This window comes from Abramis brama (assembly GCF_963993115.1).
Source record: "Abramis brama genome assembly, chromosome: 1".
In the NCBI taxonomy this organism is placed as follows: domain Eukaryota; kingdom Metazoa; phylum Chordata; class Actinopteri; order Cypriniformes; family Leuciscidae; genus Abramis; species Abramis brama.
This window is the reverse complement of record NC_139963.1, coordinates 6829016-6851568: the sequence shown is the minus strand read 5'-3', so window position 1 is coordinate 6851568 and position 22553 is coordinate 6829016. Positions and strand designations below refer to the sequence as shown.

At 37.4% G+C, this 22553-nt stretch overlaps 1 protein-coding gene and 1 long non-coding RNA gene across 3 annotated transcripts in view; both read right to left on the bottom strand.

Moving 5' to 3' along the window:
* Positions 1-22553, bottom strand: part of LOC311079881 (uncharacterized protein) — a 518544-nt gene that overhangs the window by 134696 nt on the left and 361295 nt on the right. The gene's annotated exons all lie outside the window — the stretch shown is intronic.
* Positions 17537-22203, bottom strand: LOC311079981. 2 transcript variants are annotated; one of them, XR_014605487.1, is made up of 6 exons: positions 21648-22203; positions 21232-21561; positions 20543-20636; positions 20248-20463; positions 19842-19956; positions 17537-17731 (listed from the first exon to the last, which is right to left on the bottom strand). It is a non-coding gene; the product is annotated as an uncharacterized lncRNA (long non-coding RNA). The 2 variants fall into 2 exon arrangements; XR_014605488.1 differs by lacking the exon at positions 17537-17731 and having other exon boundaries at positions 19524-20416.

Below are 22553 nucleotides of genomic sequence, written 5' to 3'. Positions count from 1 at the left end.
TCAAGATACTGATTAGACAGCATGATTATTGCACAGGTGATCTGTGGTGTCGGGGGTCTGGAAACAAGTCATTATCTGGTGTGACCATCATTTGCCTCACGCAGTGCAACACATCTCTTTCGCATAGAGTTGATCAGGTTGTTGATTGTGGCCTGTGGAATGTTGGTTCACTCCTCTTCAATGGCTATGTGAAGTTGCTGGATATTGGCAGGACCTGGAACACGCTGTCGTATACGCCGATCCAGAGCATCCTAAACATGATCAATAGGTGATATGTCCAGCAACTATGCTGGCCATGCAAGAACTGGGATGTTTTCAGCTTCCAGGAATTGTGTACAGATCTTTGCAGAATGGGGCCGTGCATTATCATGCTGCAACATGAGGTGATGGTCGTGGATGAATGGCACAACAATGGGCCTCAGGATCTCATCACGGTATCTCTGTGCATTCAAAGAGCCATCAATAAAATGCACCTGCGTTCGTTGTCCATAACATACGCCTGCACATACCATAACCCCACCATGGGCCACTCGATCCCCAACGTCGACATCAGTAAACCGCTCACCCACATGACGCCATACACGCTGTCTGCCATCTGCCCTGTACAGTGAAAACCGGGATTCATCCGTGAAGAGAACACCTCTCCAAAGTGCCAGACGCCATCGAATGTGAGCATTTGCCCACGCAGGTCGGTTACAACGACCAACTGCAGGTCGAGACCCTGATGAGGACGATGAGCATGCAGATGAGCTTCCCTGAGACGGTTTTTGACAGTTTGTGCAGAAATTCTTTGTTATGCAAACCGATTGTTGCAGCAGCAGTCCAGTTGGCTGGCCTCAGACGGTGTTGGAGGTGAAGATGCTGGATGTGGAAGTCCTGGGCTGGTGTGGGTACACGTGGTCTGCAGTTGTGAGGCCGGTTGGATGTACTGCCAAATTCTCTGAAAAGCCTTTGGAGACGGCTATAGTAGAGAAATGAACATTCAATTCACGGGCAACAGCAGGTGGACATTCCTGCTGTCAGCATGCCAATTGCACGCTCCCTCAAAACTTGCGACATCTGTGGCATTGTGCTGTGTGATAAAACTGCACATTTTAGAGTGGCCTTTTATTGTGGCCAGCCTAAGGCACACCTGTGCAATAATCATGCTGTCTAATCAGTATCTTGATATGCCACACCTGTGTGGTGGATGGATCAACTCGGCAAAGGAGAAGTGCTCACTAACACAGATTTAGACAGATTTGTGAACAATATTTGAGAGAAATAGGCCTTTTGGGTACATAGAAAAAGTCTTAGAACTTTCAGTTAGATCTATAATTTTGTTCAGTGTATATAACTGGCTTAAAACCATTTTTCTTTGGTGAAAATACTAACGTAAAATTGCACTACAATATATATTGGTTTAAAATAATAATAAACATGTTCATAAACACAAACTTGTTATGCTGGGTACACACCAAAAGATAATCAGGCTGATTTTGGGCCGATTTCCCCCTTCTGACAATCCTAGCTGTGTCCAGATTATCTTGATGGTTATAGATTATCTTATCAGATTTTCCCTTGGTGTGAGGTGTGTTAAGAGTGTCCGAACCTGATCGGAAGAACGTCGGAGCCGCCCTGATCGCGAATCGCAAATATTCAACATGTTGAATATTTACGATCAGAAATCCTGAAATGTGGGGGGAAGCCCGAGGACAAACGCGCGCATGCTCTCAAGATTATCACGTGAAAGGAAACAATATCCAATCAGAAAGCGAGATGAAGGAAGACGGAAGCATAACAAACGCAGTCATGGCGCAGCACAAACTGAAATTGATGTGGACAGCAGAGATGGAGGATCAGCTGTTGATTTGTGGCACAAATGTTTACACAACGTGTCAAGTAAAACTTTTCCAAACACTATCATCGCAATTGCTTCCTGCATATCGTCCGCCATGCTTATTCTGAGGTCTCTAGAGTGTTAACAGTCGAGACTCTGGTTGCATGGTCTTTAGGGTTGGGTATCTAGAACCGGTTCCAAAATGCCAAAAACCGGGGATTCGATAAGACGCGCGCACTTCGATTCCGCTTATCGATTCCTTACTTTGGTGATGCTCACATGCGTGAGGTGAATGGCAGTGAGCATTTGTTTACAGTTGTATTGATCTGCCAGGAGCTGCCTGCCGCACATGCGCTGTACGTTATATTTATGATGGCGGAGCGCAGCAGACATTCGAAAGGTTGGTTAAGCTTTTCAAAAAAAGATGAAAATACAGCAAATTGTATCACATGCAAGAAAGACATTTCATGCAAGGGAGGAAGCACCTCCAATATGATGAAACATTTGCTGCAACACGGGGTCAATTTGAAGGAATGCAGAGCATTTGATTCGGTGCGATCTCTCAGCAGCACCACAGGTTTCCACACACCAGATAAAGCTACTAGCAGCAGCAATAGCAGTCTCTCACACTCAGGTACAAAACTTTAGCCGCATAATTCTGGATAAAATGAGAACCAGTGTTGTTTAAAATAGAGATCATGAATAAATACATCAGACAATTAATACGAGTCGAGTCTATAATTCCTTAAAGTGTTATATATATATACACAGTATATTGTAAATTAAGATGCATTGTCACAGTTTTACTGGTAATAGTCTAAATGTAACAAGAATAAAAGGTAGAAAAAAGTATTTGCTCTCTTTTTTCTCTCCAATAAATATTGGAATCGAAACCAAGAATCGTTAAGAACCGGATTCGATAAGCAGAATCGGAATCGTTAAAATTTAAACGATACCCAACCCTAACGGTCTTTTCACATCATGGCACACCACACACTATAGGAGCAAAACGGTTAAATCTAGGATTTTTTGTCCTCATGTTTGTGGTCTATCACATTTTGAAAATCTTATAAGATGTAAAAAATCTTTTGGTGTGTACCCAGCATTAGTTGACACATACCAACATTACTGGAGACGCCTGCAGCTCCAGCAGGAACATCACCTTCAGAACCGCTTTCATCAGGATCACTGGCATCAGAGTCCGTCATACTGATCTCATCTTAAAGAAAAAGAGACATTTAAAACAAGAACATTTTCAGTTTAACCTGTTTTCAGAAGTCATTTATGAAACATGACAAATGGCACAGTTTAATAATAATAATCATTAGGGCTGGGTATTGACACAAATTTCACAATTCGATTCGATTTCGATTCACAAGCTTGCAATTCGATTCGATTTCGATTACGATTCGATACGATTCAATATCGATTATTTTGGATATCAGGTACAATACATTGCAATTTTTCTCAAGGAAAACAAATCTCTTAACTATTGTAAACTATGGGAGTCAGTTGTAGCCTATAGGCTTCATTAGCCTACTATAATATTGAAGGTAAAAAAATAACTGATTTGTATACAAACACTTAAAATACACTTATTTATTTTTATAATAATAAAGTTATATTAAATTATATACAAATTTAAATGGAGGCTGTCATAAAAAAAACTTTCCAGATTTATTCAAACATGCATTAAATATTGAAGAACATTAAAAATTATAATGAATATGTAATATGGTGCATATATTTAACAAAATGCTCCTCTCTAGAGTTAATTTTTCTAGCTGACTAACGAGTTTATGGTCACTGGATATGGTTTTTCTGAGGTAAATGTGACGTTACATGACATTGTTTACTAACGTCTTTCCATGGTTGAAACACTGATTGAGCGATTCCATGTGACATGATACGGACTTCGATAAGTTGTACTCTACCTTTTAACACACTTTCAGATGCTCATTCATGTTTATCTCGCGCTGTAACGGATATTATTAAGGCGGAAGAGAAGATTGTGTGCGCTCCGCGTTGCTGCTTCTCTTGAGCTGAGCTGAGCTGCGCCAGAGCGATCTCACGCCACAGCGCCAAAACGGTATTTATGTTTTTGAATTTCATAAGAAAATGGACGTAATTTGAAATCTGAGACTTTGTTTCATATTAATAATAACAAAGCACAAAGATTATTGCGATTTATTGAATGGGAATGCGCGCAACAATGTTCCATTCATTCATCACTGAAAACAGGATGACTAATCGATTCTTGGGATTTAAGAATCGATATCGTTTCGTAAAAATGAGAATCGATTAAAATCGAGAAATCGATATTTTTTACCCAGCCCTAATAATCATATTAATAACAACTATAATACTTCACTAAGATCACTATTATTAGAATTATCGCCTAGACAGTGATATACTAATACTGTCAATGAAAAACTAATATTTTATAATGAGTATATTATTTTACAATAAGAGTTTATAATACTTTCTTAATTTCTTCACCTAAGCTGTTATACTGGCAGAAACCTGCAGTTTCAGTAAAAACAGGTTTATAAACGCATCTTATTGCAAAATTGTATTACCACAAAAAATGTGGATATAATGCGAATGTGAAAATAGAGAGTAATGGTGCTGGTTGCGTTCCCAAATGCATGTTAAACTTATGGCACATGCAGAGATGGAGTTCACTGCATTCATTCCCTGTGAAACGAGGCGTGGAAAAAGCCAGATCATGAGCTGATCGAGCGAGCAAAGTGTGCTCTTCAGTTTGAAACACGCAGCACAACAGACTACAGACTTACTTTATTATCGTCTTTTGCGATTTGATAAGGGCATTAAGCCATGTTGTGCTTTTGATTTTAGTATGTTTGAGAGATGCTTTGCCAAAGCAATGGCGCAAAACACAAAGACAATTTATGTTATTATGAGACGTAAAAATATTTTTGGTTCTTTTGGTTCAAACTGTGGAGGGACAGATTAGACTATGGTGGGTCACAAGAGTAAAGGTTATTAATGGTAACACTGTATAAATTTTACTCCTCCCAAAAATGCCAAATAATAAACAGGTGAGAGCGTATTTTAGGCTATATGACACGTTATAGGGAGATATGACAGCGCTTCTGCAACACGCATCACTGCAGATGAGTAGCTGAGGATCTCTTCAGCATGAAATTGAAAATTTGTACAGTCAACACACAGTCATCTTCATTAAAAGTAGTGAGAATAAATGATTTTACCAGTGCTGATGCTACTCTCTCTCCTATTGATCTTAAAATTAGCTGATGATACATAAAATGCTGCTCATAGCGGTAGCTTTCGATGACGTGAACACCTTTAAATCTGATATAGCGCAGGAACTGAAGATTGGATTTATATCCGTTTTGTGAAGACACATTTATGTGGCCAAGTGTAAATGGAATTGTTTTGACAATGAAATGACCAGGTGTAAAACAGCCCCAAAGATGATGTGAAAAAGTTCTTACTAGACTAGCATTTTCTAAAATGATGCAATGCTCTTTTTATTACCATCTCAACACAGTGTTGATCCTCCAATGATGACTGTTCCTTCTCAGGGCTCACCTGAAAGCAAGGTAAAGAAAGAAAAAATAAACATTCTATTAAAGACAAAGGATTCAGAGATTCTCCAAATGAAGCAGCACAGATACTTGACTCCATTAACACTGACTGATCACTGTCATAAAACATAAAATTAAGACAATTTCACATTATCAATGATATACTTGAGCAAAAGAAGGCTGATGATGCCCAAACAAATTCAGGCATGATGGTACATTTCAAACCACTCAGTATTAAAGGGATACTCCACTTTTTTTGGAAATAGGCTCATTTTACAACTCCCCCAGAGTTAAACAGTTGACAGCTGCGTAATAATCAAGAAACTTTGCTGCCGTACCATGGGTCCAGCAGGCGTAATGATATGATGCAGCGCCTGAAAATAGTCAACCCTATAGTCTACTACAGTCTAATAGTCTGGGGACTATTCTCAGGCGCTGCGTCATATCATTACGCCTGCTGGACCCATGGTACGGCAGCAAAGTTTCTTGATTATTACGTAGGAATGAGAGTATAGTTCCTAGCCATATCAGCCTAGAAAATCGCAACTTTACATTTTCCGTCGGTCTTAGTACACGATGTAACTACAGAAGAGTCAAGTTTTAAACAGGAAAAATATCGAAACTCTTTGGTTGTAAAATGAGCCTATTTCCAAAAAAAGTGGAGTATCTCTTTAATAGTGATCAAATTAATGAGATGAATAGTGACTTTAGATTTAAAACAGGGTGACATAAGTTGTAATCATGTATATAGTTAAAACCCTATAAATATATGGTCATAACCAATCAGGGATGCATGATATATTGGACACCATATTAGTATTGGAAAAAACATTTTTAATGTTATCGTTGTCAATCCGATAAGAAAATTAGGCCTATATATTAACACTAATAAATAACAGATTATTTCCTTCAGCTTCAGATGTGCGCTGTTCACCATGATGATTTTGAAATGTTTGAATCACAAATCTGTGAAATCAGCGTGTTGTTTCAGGGAGAGTTCGCTTGTGCATTCGCAGCATTCTGTGGAATTGTAAGTTGTAATATTTTTTTAATTTTGTGATATATATCTGATTTATCTCATATAGGATGCATTTGGCTGAGTTAATGAGCGCTGCAGTAAAGCGCTTCACTGTAGGCCTACCGGTGATCATCTCTTCAGCACGCGCGCTCAAACAGCAATGCAGAACACACTTCACTGTACTGGTGATGATCATTAGCTTCAATGCAGAACATTAATTATGATTGGGACTGTCATATATACATAACATTATAATGAGCAAACTATTGCATTAAAAACGTTGTGAATTCTTTGGGTTTAGTTGCTGTGTTTCAGCGTGTTGTCCTGGGAGGAGCGCATCCACAACAGGAGTTTCACTATGTAATAGTTGATTACTATTAATAATAGCTCCAGTTAATCTGTGCATGATTTTGTGCAAGTATAAGTTGTAATATTGTGTTTATTTTGTATAAATATCTAATTTATCATATATAGGTAGTGTTCCGTTGAGCTAAAACCATCTAACAAAGCTTCAGTTTAGGGGTGTTCCTTCAGCTCTTTAGCTTTAGCACACGCAGCTCAAACACAACGTTATTTTAAACAGTAATATTAAAGATTTTTAATATTACTGTAATATTAAAAAGTGTAATATGTTTTCAAAAACACTGATGCTTTATTATTCATAACAAGTACTTTTATTGTTCTTGTATCATTTTCATCAACAACATTGATTTGAGTAAAATCATTCCCTTATTGTCCGTGCGAAGGCTATTTCATTTTATTTATCCATGGCATTTGCATTTTGATTCTTTAGTAATCAAAGAAGTAATGTTGTCCAATAACTTGTTTGCATTTTATTTTATTTTATTTATAATTATTTGTAAGGCAATAGATGTTTTGGTAAAACTTCACAATACATATGTTATTGCATTAACTAACATGAACTAACAGAGAGAAAAACTTTTGTTAATGTGAGTTAATAAAATATGCGAGTTCATGTTCGTTCACAGTGCATTAAATTAACAGATACAACACTGGATCCTAAAATGTCTTGGAAAATGTTGAGATTAACGTTAAGTAAGATAAACATTAAGTAAATCCTGTAGAAGTATTCATTCATTTTTAGTTCATGTTAACTAATACTAACACTTTTTGTAAAGTGTTGCCATTTTTTTTATAAGAAAGTTGGAAATATGAATGTAAAATTAATTTTAAAAGTTAAGGAATCTTACATTAGGCCACTGTACTGTATATGTTTGATTTATGTTGAAGTGTTTGGGACATTGGCTTTAAATGATGTGCGTTTCGTTTTTGTAATCAGGCTTTCAAAGTATATCAAATTTTGGATTTAGATTCATCGGCTAATATATCAGATATCGGCTTTCGAATATAAAGAATGATCAGTTATCGAAATCGGCCCAAATGTTCATATCGCTGTATCCCTAATTTGATTTGCAAAAACAAAAAACAAAACAATACCTTCTGTACATCTCTGACTTCTGACTGGGACGGGGACGGACTCTTCATTTCGAGAGTGGAGGGTTCAACCTCACTGAGAGTCTACAAAACATAACATTAGACATGAAACACTGGTGTAAATGTGTGAACACTAGAACTCACAGATGTCTCTGCTTCGTTTGCTCGTTCTCTTCCAGCACAACTCTCACTTACCTTGTCTAGTCCCACAGTCAGAGCAGCACAACCGTCTCTGCCTGATGACCACTGGCTCTTATGGCTCATCTGAGAATATGAAATTAAGCGTTACATACAGAAACACTTCACCTTAAGAGTTTAAAAAAAGCATTATAAATGGAATATATAAGGGATAATGTACAGTCAGTCAGTAATTAATACAAAATAAACTGACAGGATAATAAGGGTCCTGATACACAGCTACTAGGGGTGTGACGAGATCTCGTATTACGAGATCTCGCGAGATTAAAACGCGACGAGATTTCTCGTCTAGGAGAAACTTTGGGTGTTTCTCAATATGCGTTCTTCAGCGATCTTGCGTCCTTGTGTTCTCGTTTTACGTCATCATTAACCGTCGAAGTTCAGACCCAATTCTCAAGAACGCAAGTACAGAGGACGCATGAAAGAACCCGGATGTGTTCTTGATACCGAGGATGCATCGAATGCAGACTAGAGCTAGTACTCGCCTGTTGTCCCAGAAGTCATTGCGGCCGGTTCCGAGTTCGTTCTTCCAAGGAAGCTTGGCAAGACCGGTCTCCAGGAGAACACAAGTCCGTTCTCTGCGTTCTTGGAATTGAGAAACAGCCTTTGTCTCGTGAGTTGTTGTGATGTCAGCGTGATGGAGCGTGAGGGTGAAATTAGTATTGAAGATGCCCCTGCCACTTTTAAATCATTTGTGTGCCGGGCCAATCACACACACACTCCGCGCGCACACACACACTCACTGTCCCTCGCTCACTCGCGCGCGCACACACACACACACGCTCACTCGCGCGCGCACACACACACACTCACTGTTGCTCGCACTCTCACTCACTCGCGCACACTCACTCTCGCTCACACTCAACCCGTCGTGGAGGACCGTTAAAATTAAACATGCTAGTCTTTCTGTCGTGATGTCCTGAAGCATCACAGACGCGTTGTCGCCCACTAAGACACACTATACGAAATGAAACGATCGAATCTTGCGTCCCGACGCCCGTTGTCCTTTACGAATCTCCACGAAACGGATCGTGCCAAAATCGCGCTAAAATAGTGTAATCTGAACCAGGCAGGTAATAAACATTTAACCTATCACGCAAAGAACCTATTAAAGCACTAAGACATGGGAACAGTATAGCTAACATTCACATATCACAAGTCATATCGACATCGCAATATTAAACAATGTTATCGCACATCGCAGCTTTTCCTCATATCGTGCAGCCCTGCCCAAAGGTCTCAACTGCTGCCAGAAATCGTCGACATGCTTATATTCTTGAAAAAGAACATGACCATAATCTTAGTCTGTTCTGTGTAGTTAATTTTATCTCTTTTTCATGCTTGAAGAAAAAATTTGTTTCTGTTTGAACTTGTAGTTTTGAGAGAGCAGTACTTTGATTATGGATACACACTTAATGTTTGCATTTAAAGTGTTATTTCAGTTATTTATATTAATTTTATTTATACTGTTTTATTTATTTTTATGTTCGATTTGTGGAAAGGATTAGATTTCTCATGTGAAATCGTACAGGGGAGAAGCCAGACGGTAGAGTTTATAGCAAAACATTTTGCAGTGTTTGCATGTCCTTTACTGCATAGAATTCATTAAAATAGAAGTAAAATAACATTCATTACAAGTTGATTTCAAAATGCACCTAAATTGTTTTGCATTTTGTGATTTTCAGTTGAATAAAAGACTATTTTCCATTCATACATTTCATCATTGAGGATTTCTTAAAAATTGTGTAAAAATCTCGTCTTGTCTCGTTCTCGTGAACCCAATCTCGTGTCTCGTCTCGTCTCGTCTCGTGGAGTAAGCGTCTCGTCACACCCCTAACAGCTACCTATCAATAAATATTTGCACACGAAATACTGATTTGAGATAATATACAAGATTACAAAATAGTTAAAGTTTTCAAATCAATATTTCAATATTTAAATGCTACCACAAGGTAATGTTCACGGCTTTTATGCATCACATTACATGTGTTTTCATTACAGTGTGTCAGGTTGTGTGTAGCTTTACACCAGTTTTATGAGGACACCGTTTTATGAGGACATCATAAGAGCATGTTCCTGATGTTTGACTTGACTGAAGAATCTCAGTGTGTTGTGTAAGTTTAACAGAATCCTGGTCTATGAGGACACAGTTTTATGAGGACATCACAAGGACATGATCCTGATGTTTGACTTTGACTGAGTGTGTTGTGTAAGTTTAACAGAATCCTGGTCTATGAGGACACTAGTTTTACTGGGACACCGGTAATAGATACATTTGGACGGCACTGAGTTCAAGTGTGTGTATGTAAGAGAGTGATATGAGACATTGTGCCTGTGCTAGATGTACAGTAAGTGATCGTGACTCACTTCTTACACACACAATCATAATTCAGTGACTGATAACTGTGGCAAATAATCTGTTTCTGAGGAACACTGGTCGCATGGCACTGCTTATGCATGGAAACCCTGAACTCACCTTTATAATGATTGCTGAATCTGCCCTGGAACTCATCTTTGTCTGCAAGCTGCATGTCCTCCTCCAGATCTTGATCTTCTCCTTCACTGACTCACTTCAGCCATCATCCCATGTGTCTGCGTGCATAGAAAACTCTCATTAATCATGACCATTGCATTTCATTTGACATATTATTCAAAAAGCTTGTTTTAAATAAATTGATCAATTATGGTAAACAGCATTCAAGTTATTTTAATACTTTATTATATGATATTTAAGGAATATGTTAATTGATAATAACTATTCATTTATAGATTTCATTCACAATTGATAAATTATAGGCAATAATAGTGACAGTATTAATAAGACTGAATCAGACTGACAGTTCTAATAATATTCAGAGTATATTTTATTATAGTCAGGAGTAATAAGAGCACATAATTGTGTCTTAATGTGTTTAAAGCAAGCAGAACTGTAGTAATATTAAGAGTAGCATATCAGGATACTGTACTGGGTGAAATAGCCTCCCCTTCACATACTGTAGTCATGACAACGCGTTATTATGATGGCTAGACTATTTTATGCGATCAGAAAAGGTAGCAGTTACAAATATAGTGCAATCGAAAACGAGTTTAAAATGACAAGCATCGCTGATTCCCTCATGTCAGTCTGTAAACAGAATCACTAACTTATAGGTCCGCTAGCACCGTTAGCATCACGCGCTAGCTGCTTTCTAACTGTAAAACGAGCAGCGAAGAGCTTACAGAACATGCACAAACAAGCCAACCGGACCCACATGCTATTAGAGAAGCAATTAAACAACATTATAACTTACCTTTTGGCCTTCATCAGGTCCACAGATGTCTTCTCAGGTGCAGAGTTTCTGTACAGTCCAAACCGGAAATGACCGTGACGACGAATGACTACACCTCTGATTACGTTGTACTTATCATAATATAAACGGGATTTTATTTATTTATTTATCATATATTTAATGCACAATTAATAAATTACAGGCAAAAATACTTAAATAATTAGTATTTTGCATTAAGTTGCTACACATTTTAAAGCTGATTGAAGCTCCGCCCACTGGCGCCATCTTGTTTTCGCGATCTCCCGCCTACCGGTAACGATCTGACCGCACTCTCGAAATCGGGGGATACACAGTGTATGGTAAAATTTCAGGTTTTTGTGGTATGTAAGGACATGGCGCCAAACTTTGAGAGGGAGCTTCTGGGACGTAGTAAATTACATCTACGCTGTCGGATTTACGAGGACATGGCCTCTGTCCTCATAAACCCAAATGTCCCCATAGTGCGTATTCAGGTCAAAAGTCCTCGTAAACCACAAAAACAAACACACACACACACACACAGAGAGAGAGAGAGTTCTGTCTGTATCTGCCCATCTCGACAGTCAAGCTGTGATTGCTCAGTCTGTACCTTGTCATTCTTCTTCTGAGTGTACAGTCCTTCACTGCACTCAGGTATTCTGCGGTTGTATAGTCTCTGTTAAGGGCCAAATAACATTCTAGTTTACTTTGTTTTTCTGTTGTTTCAGTCCAGTATGTCAGGTAATGCTCTCGTTGTGCTTTTATAATGTGGTTGGTCATTGTGTGGATGAGGGTGTCAGTGTCCTGAGGCTGGTTACTGTTAGTGGTGTTCGTCTGTGTGTGGAGCCTCGGGACCAGCTGAATGAGCGGGCTCTTCTCAGGGTTCATCTCATGGTTCATCTCATGGTTCGTAAGGGCTTTATAATGATAAGAGTTGGGGTCACTCATTTTTAGATGTTTCCAAAATTTGATGGCTTGTTTCTCAACATGTATTAGTTAGGGTTGCCAACTTTCTGAAATGGAAATAAGGAACGGGGGCCAAACTTCACTGCCATATAATGCAATTGGTTCTATGACTGATTGGAATATTTTGAGCCAGATTCTGATTGGTATTTCAATTTGGACAGATTTTTTGATGGCATAGAAGGCCCTTCTTGCTTTCTCTTTCAGTTCATTCATGGCCAAATTTAGGTTTCCATTTGCACTTATCTTCAGCCCGAGTTATGTGTAGCTTGTGACATGATCAATTTTGGGTCATACCAAGGGTGAAATTGTGTCGCTTTCCCTGACATCTGGGTCTTTTCTGAAACGTTATTACTTTAGTTTTGGTTGGGTTGACGGTCAGGGCCCAGGTCTGACAGAACTGATGCAGGGTGTCCAGGTTCTGCTGTAGACCCTCTTCTGTTGGAGACAGCAGGACCAGATCATCCGCATACAGCAGGAGCTTTATAGAGGAGTCGTGAAGTGTGAGGCCAGGAGCTGCCGATTCTTCTAGGAGTTTTGCCAATTCATTAATGTAGATGTTGAAGAGGGTCGGTGATAGTGGGCAGCCCTGTCTCACACCCCGCCCTTGAGTGAAGAACTCGTTTATGGCCAATTTTAATTGCACATTGATTGTTTGAGTACATCGTTTTTATAATGCTATATGTTTTGCCTCCAATACCTGATTCTAGGAGTTTAGAAAGAAGGCCTTCATGCCAAATCGAATCAAAGGCCTTCTGGAAGTCTACAAAGCAAGCGAAAATTTTGGTTTTGTTTTGGTTGATGTATTTATCGATCAGGGTATGTAGGGTGAATATATGGTCTGATGTTCTAAAATTTGGTAAGAATCCGATCTGGCTTTTGCTCAGGACACTGTGCTCTGTGAGGAAGTGGACGAGTCTCGTGTTGATGATGCTGCAGAACATCTTCCCCAGATTGCTGCTCACACTACTGAATTTGGGGCTTATATGTTTAAGCATTTCATTAAGGATGCCGTCTGGTCCTCTTGCCTTTTTTGTTGGCAAAACCTGTATTTTATCCATCAGCTCTTCTTCTGTGATTGGGTAGTCTAGTGGATTTTGGTGTTTGCCAATTATGTTTTCTATATGGTTTGATTTTTCATATATTTGAGTTTGTTTTATATTCATGTCTAATTTGCTATAAAGTTGTTCAAAGTGATTTTTCCAGGTGTCTCCGTCTTGTATTGTAATTTGTTCATGTTTCTTATTGTTTAGGTGATTCCAGTTGTCCCAGAAACTGTTTGATTGGACAGAATCTTCAATAGTTTTGAGCTGATTTTGGATGTACTGTTCTTTCTTCTTTCTGAGTGTATTTTTATATTTTTTAAGCTCCTCACAATAATGAAGACGAAATCTGAATCGTCTGGTTGTCTGTGTTTTTGGTTTGCAAGCTGTCTTAAATTTTTCTTTATTCTTTTACAATCTGAATCAAACCATTTTTCAATTCTTTTGTTTTTGCTTATGGTTTTTCTTAGTGGTTTTAAGATTAGATATTGTTGCCAGATAATCAAATATGTAATTCATGTTTTCTACAGCCAGATTTACGCCATCTTCATTATGAGGATAATCGTAATCTATGAAGTTATCCATGAGTAAGCACACTTGGGGGTGGTCAAGTGCAGTCAGGTGTTTTTCAGTGCTGTTTTGAACCCATCTGTATGTTTTGGATGTTGTACAGATTACTGGGTTGTGGGTATATGTTAGTATTTTCTTTCCTTTTTAGATACAGAGTAATTTGGCTGTGATCTGATAGGGGTGTTTGTGGTTTGACCATGAATGCTCTGAAAGAGAATATATGTAAGTCTCTCTCTCTCTCAATTCAAATGAGCTTTATTGGCATGACTGTGTAAAATAGCACAATATTGCCAAAGCAATATACAAACATATACGCACAGGTAGATAAATAAAAGTGAATAAAATAAAATAAAAATAAAAATTCCATATTATGCATAAATATATCACAATATATATAAAAAAAAAAAAAAAAAAAAAAATATATATATATATATATATATATATATATATATATATATATATATATACAGTGCAATGCATAAGTTAATACACCCATGCTAAAGTTGACTAAAAAGAGGAATAAAAAATCATATTTTGGAAATTGAACTTAATGCCTTAATTTAAAAAATTAGGAAAAATCCAACCTTTTAGGACACCAATTTTCTTTGTGAATGAATAATGTATCGTAAATAAATAAATGTTCTTCCTTAAAATACATGGTGCATAAGTGTGTACACCCCTATGTTAAATTCCCATAGAGGCAGGCAGATTTTTATTTTTAAGTATTTTTTACTATAAAGTTTTAGGATACTATGCATCCTGATAAAGTTCCCTTGGCCTTTGGAATTAAAATAGCCCCACATCATCACATAGCCTTCACCATACCTAGAGATTGGCATGATTTTATTTCAGTTAGCCTAAAAGCTAGTTTGATTTGCATTGAGAGATGATCTTATGGAAAGTACCCCATGCCAATCTCTAGGTATGGTGAATGCTATGTGATGATGTGGGGCTATTTTAATTCCAAAGGCCAAGGGAACTTTATCAGGATGCATGTGTGTTGACACTGCCACAGGTGCTGGTGATGCTGCAAGTTTCTGCTGGAGAATGTGCCGCTTGTGTAAGATACAGCAGTAGAGCCCCTGTGTCCCTCTTCGCTCAGCTCTCTAGGCGGATCTTGAGGGAAAAACTGAAGAACATTGACATTGATAATTACCCATACACAAAAGAAATGTATTTTAAATATATTTTCAGAATATATTTTGGGAATATATGCAAATATTTGATATTGGCCCAATAAATATATTTTAGTTAAAGGAGCCGTATGTAAGATTGTGGCTAAAACTGGTACTGCAATCACTTTCAAATTACTGTAGAGCAGTGTATCCCCTCCCCCTCCCCCTCCCCCCTGACTCGAGGTTGCCAGTTAGGCTGCAGGATCCAGCACAAACGTTTGTAGCTGCAGCTGTGGTAACTAGAGCAGAGCTGGCAACCCGGATGCCGAAACACTACTGACTTCGTGATTGGTGGATAGGTGGAGGGTGGCGCTTCAGGCCAAAACACAACATGACAACATCAACATCAGTTGAGGGCTGCAACTATCACTTTTTAAATGACAATATCCTGGCCGGACTACTGTTGTCAGTGATATAAGTATTTGAAATGAACATGATTTCTTAATGTCTAGTGACATATCAGGGCCATTTTATGATTAATTGAAATACATTTCTTACATACAGCTCCTTTAAATATATGTAAATATATTTTGAAATTTAAAAAGTCAACATTTTCACAAACAAACAGCACATTTTCAATTTATTTTTTAGATAGACCACTTCAGCCGTGGATGTGGGAGAGCAGTGCTCTGCTTCAACCACCCACATTTTTCCTACCGGGCAACCTTTCGGTTACAAGCCCAAAGCCCTAACCAGTAGGCCAGTAGAAAACAACACAGAATGCAGAGTTTTTTCCCTATTTTTACAGAATTGAATACAGATATTTAATAGTGTGTATGCAGTGTTAGACACTGAGTTCTATCTATTGTTTAAGTGCACTTCACTGTTGGAGTGTCACTGCTATACTTGCATCATAAATATTGTGCATATTTTCAATATTTAAATGACTTCAGGAAAGATGTCAATAAAACAACAATAAATCTAATAATTGCACTTAGTGTAAGGTACGTGCCACCTAATATGGCCTAATAGTCCTAGGAAATCAACTATCTGTTATTTTACATTGCAGTCATTTAAATGTAAGTACAGTATTTATTATAGCTGTGTGTCATAATACAGTAGTGAAATATGGTAGACTACTGTTGTGTATTGGGGAAAAGGTAGAGGAATTACTATGATCAAAATACATTTTCGACCCTTCTTTAGCAAGCTAAACATTTTCTGACCATATATTTTGTCATATATTTTACATTACATGTTATAAATGTAAATATATTTCACACTTATGTATATTTCACACATATATTTTTGTTATATTTCAGAATATATTTCAAAATGATAAATATAAGTGGACAACGTCAATGTATTTGGAATATATGCCACATATATTTTTTGACACTATAAAATATATTTACATATATTTCTTTTGTGTATGGGTAAGCAGCACTTCATAAAAATAAAAACAATAGCTAACAATTATTGTGATTTTTTTTAAGCAATATTTACAGGAAACTATAACATCCTGGTTAGTGGGATCACCATATTTTTGCACATTAACTAAAAAACATTTATCGTACATACTATGGATCTTGATGTCCTCTTTAGTCTCCCGAAGAAGACTGTCCAGTTTGTCCAATGTTTTTTTTAGATGTTGATAATGCTGAGTCATCTCTTTCCATTTCAGAATAGATGTGGTTTTCTTCTTAAATGTGTTTGGCTATTGCAGCTCTTATATATAAAAGAAAAGTGATGACCACTACTAGTATAGAGTGTGTGTTACAGGAGTAACAATAACTATCAGATTATCACTATGGGCCAGTTGTTCAAAACATTTAATCTGGATCAAAATTATCCGGATTTGGAAATCCCATTTTTTCTTGTTCAGGATCAGGTAATCCGTCTTACTTTTATGCCGGTTTTTCAAAGCAACATTGGACTGGATCACCCTGATCCAGATACACAGTTTTCAAGATGACCAAATCCGGATTACCAGTGCTCTAAATGGGACAACATATCACAATGTGGGCGACCAGCGATGTGAAGAACAGGCAGAAGAGCCAACATGGGGTCACTGTCAGTGTTTCTTATTTAGAGACAAAACACAGAAATAACATAAACATCCACTTCCATTCATAATTTCTTTTATGACCCCTCATCTGAGCCACAACACACATATATACACACATAAAACACACATATATACATTAACAAATACATTGTGGATATTTTGAAGAAATAAAAAGGCTAAATGTCCAATAGTTAACAAAATAAAGAATGTTCAGGGTTCTTCTTCATCTCTGATGATTGTTTCTTTGAAATTAATATACGGAGATGAATGACAGAAAAATGGAATATATTATTTTTGTTTGTTATTGAAATCTGTTTGGGGGATTATTTCATGGGGACAAGATCATTTTTATTTTATTTTTACTTTACTATACTAGGAAACGGGGCCCAGGAACGTGCAGTCTAGGCAAGTACAGTAATCATATCTCCTCTACCTATAAAAAAACAAAAACAAATCTATTGTACAATCTAGCATTGTGTGTCAAACACACTGGTTAACCCTTTATCTGACTTGGTCATGTAGTTTGTAGTAAGAGCTGCCCTTGAAAGGAAGCTATTGGCCTGTTCCAGCTCTTCACCAACAGTGTTTCCTGCACCCTCCTGGCTTCTCCCGCCCCACCTAACCTGCTCCCAAGAAGAAGACCAAGACCTTTATCATTCAAATCTTATTTATTAGTTTGTGTATCAACAATTGAATTTGGTGCCATGAGCAAATTTTGATATGTTTAATATTTGAAAATATAAAATGTTCTGAGGTAGGATAACAATGAAAGAAAAGCTTTCACAACTGCAATTGTGCAGTCAGAACTTCTGGAAGAGATCAGGAAGCATATCCTGCAAACAACCCTGCGGTTAAACACACACACACACACACACACACACACACACACACTGCTGTTAAACCAGAATGACCAGTACTGTTGTAACAGTGTGATCACTGATAGTAATGTTAACTATGTTTAAAAAGTTCAAGCATATATATATATATATATATATATATATATATATATATATGCTATATATATATATATTGTTTTATGGTGCTTAATTTAACCCCTTGTTTGGGTCTTAAATATAGACACCTTCTACCTTATTTTGTTTATTCTCAGGTTAGGTAAAGTCAGTCGAATTCGTTCTAAACAATAAGTATAAAAATTTCCATACTTACAATTCAGTCGAAAGACTGCTCCGTGGTTTAGTTCAGCTCAATATTTTGTAAAACAGAGATTTAAGGCAAGCGAGCTTCTTAATTTCAATTATATGTATTTTTTATTAAATACAGGTTAACTAGTTTACATAAACGGTACTAATATATAAAATAAAAATAAAAGTAAATCAAAACCAAATAATTTACAAGCTTTTATCTTCATGAGGCGCAATGGCAAGGCATCTAACACCGGAGAGGCCGTCCTTGGTGAATCAGCGTCTAACTGGACATGTCATTCCAGCTCTTTTAAAGTCCATCAACTTTTGGACATCTTCAGGAATCTCCTCCTGGAAACTCCCTAAAACTTGTTCATTGGTCATCCTCTCCTGGAAACCCCCTCGGACTTGGTTATAAAGCCTTTGTCTCTCCATCCTCCTTCTGGACCTTTTCTTCATCGCTGTATCTTCTGCATCTCGTCCGCAACACATAGACGGTAATGTTTGCATTTTTCTTCTTTCTTTGGTAAAGCTCTTTCTAATACATTTTCAATTCCTCTCTACTTTGCCATTTGCTTAATAAATGCTTACAACATTCAGTGTGGTCTGTTTTTCTTTATGAAATCATCTTCTCAATAAATGACTTTACATCACCAATTGCAGTGTCTCTTTTTTATAAACCATTTTCTCAATAAATGACTTTACAAACAACAGTTGTGGTGTCTTTTATATAAACCAATAAAACAATTTATCAAAACATGTCTCAGTGTCTTTTATATAAACCAATAAAACAAATTATAAAAACATGTCTCAGTGTTTCTATAAACCAGATTCAAGAGTTTCTTATAAAAACTCTTTATAGTGCTTTTCTTCATAATAAGGTTTATTATAAAAACCTTTTACATTGTTTCTATATAATAAGGTTTCTTATAAAAACCTTATACAGTGTTTTTCTTAATAATAAGGTTTCTTATAAAAACCTTATAAAGTGTTTTTCTTAATAATAAGGTTTCTTATAAAAACCTTATAAAGTGTTTTTCTTATACAACACTTTTCTTACACAAAGTTACAATTATACTTAATACCCTATTAGAAGCCTATATATTATGTGGCATTACTCATAACAGAATAAATTGCATATTTCACACAACAATATATATATATATATATATATATATTTATATATACACACACACACACACACACACACACACACACACACACACACACACACACACACACAGACACTAAATAAGTGGTTTTAAACTTGTCCTTGAGGATACCCAGCACTACACATGTTGTATATCTCACTTATATGACACACTTGATGTAACTCATCAGCTCATTAGTAGAGACTGCAAGACCTGAATTGTGTGTGTCAGATAAGGGAGACATACTGGACACAATGCAGAGCTGGGGTCCTCCAGGACAGGTCTGAAAACCACTGCATTAAAGTATTTCAATAATGTTTACTACTTTTGACTTATGAAACGTGCATATTTACCGAGATAATAATCAAGCTACATTTCTCTGATGCTGTAAGGATGTTTCATTAAAACATTCAAACGTAAACTTAACTCACACACAGTACCTCACATTTGCCAGTGTGAGCCTTGGCATGCATTACAGATAGAAAAGGCTTCATCATGGGAAGTGGTTGGAGCTCGGATAACTTTTCTGCCATCTTTTCCAAATAAGGCCAGTGCCTGTAAAGGGAAAATTGCCAAAACTGGTAAGGAGACAAACCAGGATCTAAGTGACTAGTACAATTCCTGTAACACTACAGTATGTAGTCATATGTATGGTAATTTGTCATATCAGTACTGATAAGGTAGTAGCCATATTCATTTTCTAATTCCAGAATATAAAAAATGTGTGATTTTTAGCTAGTCATGGTGTTATTCCCATGCATGGCATATATTAATAAAGGTAAAACATCAGTAAAAACTTCAGTTATCATTTGGCAATGGCTATCTACCTGCAAGCAATGTCCATACAAAAGAGTGTGTCATTTGCAGCTTGTGCCGGCTCCTTCTGCAGGAACATTGGGTCGGCATATATTTCACCACGGTAGAGGTTCAAGCCTTGCAGCGAGACTCATGTCTGCACACAGCTATTTCAAGGCCCTCTTCATCCACCTTGGCCCTGGACTTCTGTGCTATTTCTCTGCCTGCTGGAAATGTTGCCGGTCCGCAGACATCATGACCTGTCCTCTGAAAGTAGAAACAATATGTTACATGTAATCCCAGGACAAGAAAACATTCAATTAAAAAGAGTTAAAGAAATCCTTACACTTAACACCTGGCTTCTAATTTGGTCAACAAAGGCAGATACTTTGGCATCTTGTGCGATGAACAGTCCATCAGAAAGAGATGGTTCGTCTGTCCTGTTAAATAAGAGGAATTCATCGCCAACACAATTACATAATAATGATTAAACGTTGCATTCACCTAAATTAATATGACAATTAACCATAAAGGTGCCACACATTTTAGTCTGTATGAATCACATTTGATCTGGAACACTGTGTTTAGAGTATCAGCTTGTATTTGTCCTGTGGAAATGAATGCTGTAATTTGTAAGAAGTAAAAAACATACTGTTTAAAGTACAAAAATAAATAACTAAATCTTTATTTGTGTTTGTGTCTTCAGGCTACAGAAGGGAGAAAAAGTTCCTGAACAATTTACCAGATTGCTGTCGTAGAGCTATAATATAACAAGCTTGTTTAAAACAGTGCTATATCTTTCAAAACACTCTTTAAATTGTAAAAGCATTTACGTTTGAATGTGAAGCAATCACACATTTGACACATTTTGTTACTTTCCATGAATTTCAAATAAAAGTATAATTATATAATGACTAGAGCCAAAGAAAATATGTTTAGATGCCACAAAATGATTGTTATTTTTTACATAAATAAGGTAAAGTACAGTTTCTCTATAAATAACTATCAGTCCATTCAACCAATAGCTATACTTGCTTTTCCTTTAGAGGGTCATGGCATGGGGGGTCTAGAGACCATCGCATCTAGCACTGGGTGACAGGAGAGATGCAGCATGGACACAAAAACACCACTGCACCACCCTATATCCAAATTAAAAAAGAAAAGAAAAGAAGATTACACTTCCCCTTTGGATTTCTTGAACCGGTGATGTTTTCTATTAGCGTCTGCAGATATAGCCAGCGTGTCTGGTGTGCATGCTGGGCATTTAAAGGGCTCCATCAGGCACAGATCTTCTTTCTTAAAATTGCAGAAGGCAAACTCCCGAAAGACTCTGTGGAAGAAGGTATCGCCACAAATACTACCAGTCTGGAAAGAAGGATGGTATTATTTTGGTTAATAAAAGATTTTGAAGTCTGGAATTCAAACACTTTGGAAATAAAAACAGCCCTTACCCGACCAGTGCAAAGACATCGATGTTCAAGCATTCTGAGAAATGCTTGTTGGGATAAAGCTGGGCTGGCTAATTTCATCTGCTCAAATGATGTGAACAGATCAAACTTAAACAGCATTTGGCAGCTGGTGGTTGCTGGCCAGTATCTGTATTGAAGCAAGTCACTAATCCCAGGAGTCCATTTGGAAGAACAAAGTGGACAGCTTATACACGGCAGACACAGGTTGTGTGGACCTTAAAACAAACATGTGTTTACTATTTGACCAGTATTTGTACAGCACAGGACAAAAGACTATAGTAAGCCATTATTATGCTTGACTTCATCTGGTCGGATATAAAAAGGTAGAAGGAAGTGACAAGACATGCCGTTGATAGTCACCAATACGGTCTGCTTTCCTGGGATAATTCTGAAGTCTTGGTTTGGACCACAGGAACAGATTTGTATCGGTGGAGGAACTGGAAGCACACACACTGCAGTAAATCACATTTCAGAAAGTAATATCAGTAATGTCTACACATTTACTCAACAAAAGATTCAGTTAAAGGGAACTGCAGAGGGCACCTACTACATTATCTGAACATGCCTTGTTCACGGAGTTGATATTGGCCACTTTCATCAGCCACCACTACGGATGTTGGTGGAATGGGTTTTAAAAAACCATCAAACATCGCTTCCCTATCATGGAAAACAGTTTTTCTGTGGATCTCGGTGTCACATGATGAACAGAAACACTGATTTCCTGAGGGGACACAGTCTAAGCACCGGACAACAGCATCAACAGTTCTGCATTGTTGACAGCAATGCTGGGTAACTGTCTCTGCAGCCGACATGCAGTTCAAGATCTCTGGCATTGCAGCCCTGAATTTCTTTTCAGAGACGACCTGTCTTTAGGTCCATGCAGACATG